A 3,221-nucleotide genomic window follows, 5' to 3' on the forward strand; every position below is an offset into this window, starting at 1 on the left:
GGGATTTGAACTCATGACCTTTGGAAGAGCAATTGGTGCTCTTACCCGCTGAGCCATCTCACCAGCCCCTCTTCTGTATTTTTTTTTTTGAAGATTTATTTTATTTTATTTTTTTATTATGTGTATGAGTACACTGTCGCTGTACAGATGGCCATGAGCTATCATGTGTGTAGCTGTTGGGAATTTAACTCAGGACCTCTGCTGGCCCCGCTTGCTCTGGCCCGCTCTCTCTGGCATAATTCACTGTAGTTGTCTTCAGATGCACCAGAAGAGGGCATCAGATCTCATTACAGATGGTTGTGAGCCACCATGTGGTTGCTGGGATTCGAACTCAGGACCTTCAAAAGAGTAGTCAGTGCTCTTACCTGCTGAGCCATCTCGCCAGCCTCCTCTCCTGTATTTCTTTAAGGGAGTTATTTATGTCCTTCTTAATGTCCTCTATCATCATCATGAGAAGTGATTTTAGATCCGAATCTTGCATTTCTGGTGTGATGGTGTGTCCAGGACTTGGTATGGTGGAGAATTGGGTTCTGATGATGCTAAGTAACCTTGGTTTGTGTTGTTTATTTTCTTACACTTGCCTCTCGCCATCTTGTTATCTGTAGTGCTACCTGCCCTGCCTAAATCAGACTGGGGCCTATCCTTCCTGTGATCCTCGTTATGTCAGAACTCCTCAGAATCAAGCTGTCTCTGTGATCCTGTGATTCTGGGAACCTGTGATCCTGGGATAATTAGAGCACCTGGGAGTACAGCTTCCTCTGGGAATTATGGGACTCAGTGCAGAGTTTGCACCCAAGGTCTGCTCAGCGCACCAGCCTAGACAGACTGGAAGCAACCCAGTGCCACTGATCTGGTGGAGTTCTTGTGTGCCTGAGTCCCGCTGGTTCTAGTTATTCCTGGTGTTGGGACAGATGTTATGTCCTCCTCACCTCCTCACCTCTGATCTTGGGTGTGTTAGAGTGCCTGGGAGTGGAGCTTCCTCTGGGTGTTGTGGGACTGGCTGTAGACTTTGCACTCAAGGTCTACTTAGGGCACCGGCCCAAACATACTGGAAGCAACCCATGCCACTGGGCTAGTGGAGTTCCTGAGTACCTGGGTCCTGCTGGTCCCAGTTACTCCTGGTGTTGGGACAGATGTTGGGTCCTCCTCACCTCTGATCCTGGGCGTGTTAGAACACCTGGGAGTGGAGCTTCCTCTGGATGTTGTGGGACTGGCTGCAGAATTTGTGCCCTAGGTCTGCTCAGGGCACCGGCCCAAACTGTTGAAGTTTGTTTCTGGTTTCTGTGTTCTCTCCCAGTAGTCTGTGACTGTTCTTTCAAAGCACCATGCCTTCTTTGATTTCCATAGTTTCATAACAATCCTTAACACCAGGTAGAATCACTCCATGCACTTCAGTTTCTCCTGGCTTTTCTCTGTAAACACAAGGTCTCGGATAAATTGTGTTTCATAAATTTCAGTCTGTAGTCCAACTCCCAACAATGGTCAGCAGCAGCTGTGAATGGAAGTCCAAGGATCTAGCAGTTGCTCACTCCCACAAGGCAAGCAGGTGAAGAGTAGATGACATTTCTAAAGGTACTCACCAAGGTCTGTTCTCGTATTTGGCCAAGTCCTCCTCCTGAGGCTCACTACGAAGGTCCAGCTATCAAAGTATTGAAGTCCAACAATCAAAAGCTCCTTTTGGCTGACTTAATTAACATTCCCAGTTAAAATTAAACACCTCATCCTGACATAGTGTTTCCCCTTATACCTTTATAAGCTGCCATTTCCTTACGGGCTGAGTCTGTCTCCTATCAAGGTGTAGTCCTTTTTCCTCCAGGACAAGTACCCCTCCCCCTCTTCCTTTCTTCTCTCTCCTTTGTTCCCTTCCCCTTCTCTCTCTTTTTCTATCTCCTGTCCTTTATCCCTGCCTTCTATCCCTCTAGGGTAGATGAACCTCCTTTGTGCTGAGAACATGGTCTTGGGGTATTTTGAGCCGACTTTGAGGTTCCCTACAGTAATACCAATACAGGAAACAATCTTTTTTAGCATGTGCTGAGATCATAGGTTGGGAGTTAAGGAGGAGTCAAAGAAGATGCCAAGGCTATTGGTTTGAGTGACCAGATGGAGCCACCATTGACAGAGTAGGGCAGAGAAGGCTAGAGTTCACACTAGAGGTCTAGAGCGGAGTTAAATACATGCCTTACATGTTGTTACGTAACTTTAGAAAAGCAAAAAAAGGAGCTGGTGCTGAGGTCACGGGGCATAGATATTCATAAGCAGGCACAGACAATGATAATATTACCAGGGGTTCTGGCAGCCTGACAGATCTATTCCAGGCAGTCCTGTCTTCTTGGGTTTTGAGACTAGTGGTAAGAATACCTTATTCTAGCCAGGCAGTGCAGGCACACACCTTTAATCCCAGCACTTGGGAGGCAGAGGCAGGTGGATTTCTGAGTATGAGGCCAGCCTGGTCTACACATTGAGATCCAGGACAGCCGGGGCTACACAGAGAAACCCTGTCTTGAAAAAACAAAACAAAACAACAACAACAAAAAACAAACAAACAAACAAAAAGAATACCTTATTCTGAGGGTTGAGGGGTTAGTATGCTGGATTCTTTTAATACAGAGGTCACCAAAATGTCTCCAGGCCTTTGGAACCAAAGTATTGTGTCAGGGCCATATCTCGAAATCTCTGATCTCACAGCCTTAAGCCTTGAATCCTGCACTGAGTTATTTACTATTGCACATCTGTTTCACCCAGTGTTTAGTTTCACCCCGCCGAAGAGGAAGACATGGTTTGGAGAAGAACCTGGCTCTTGAATGATTGCTGATCTGATTTATAAAGCTGAAAAGAACATTCTCTCTCTGGTGGGGGACCAGAGGAGGATCCATTGTGTTTTACCTCCAGCCTTTGGCTGCAGCCCCGAGTTGGAAAGCTTTCTGCTGAAGCACAGCTATAGATAGAACGTTCTCATCTGCCTGGGAGTATAAACAACCGCAGGAAGTTTGGAATATGTTACTGAGCCCGCGCTAGCGCGTTCCCCGCCACAGATTCTGTTGCTGCTCCACACAGGGTGCAGTGCTGCTCACTGCTTGCTGTGTGGTTTCTGCAGCTCTTTCTTTCCCAGATCTCTGCAGAAACTCCTGTTATGCATGGCTGAAGAGACAGAGAAAACCAAACCCAACCAAGACTCATGCCTGCCTTTTAACAGGCCACACACTCTCTCTTTCTCCTCGTCC

The sequence above is a fragment of the Mastomys coucha genome, unplaced genomic scaffold, assembly GCF_008632895.1.
Source record: "Mastomys coucha isolate ucsf_1 unplaced genomic scaffold, UCSF_Mcou_1 pScaffold22, whole genome shotgun sequence".
NCBI classification, from domain to species: Eukaryota; Metazoa; Chordata; class Mammalia; order Rodentia; family Muridae; genus Mastomys; species Mastomys coucha.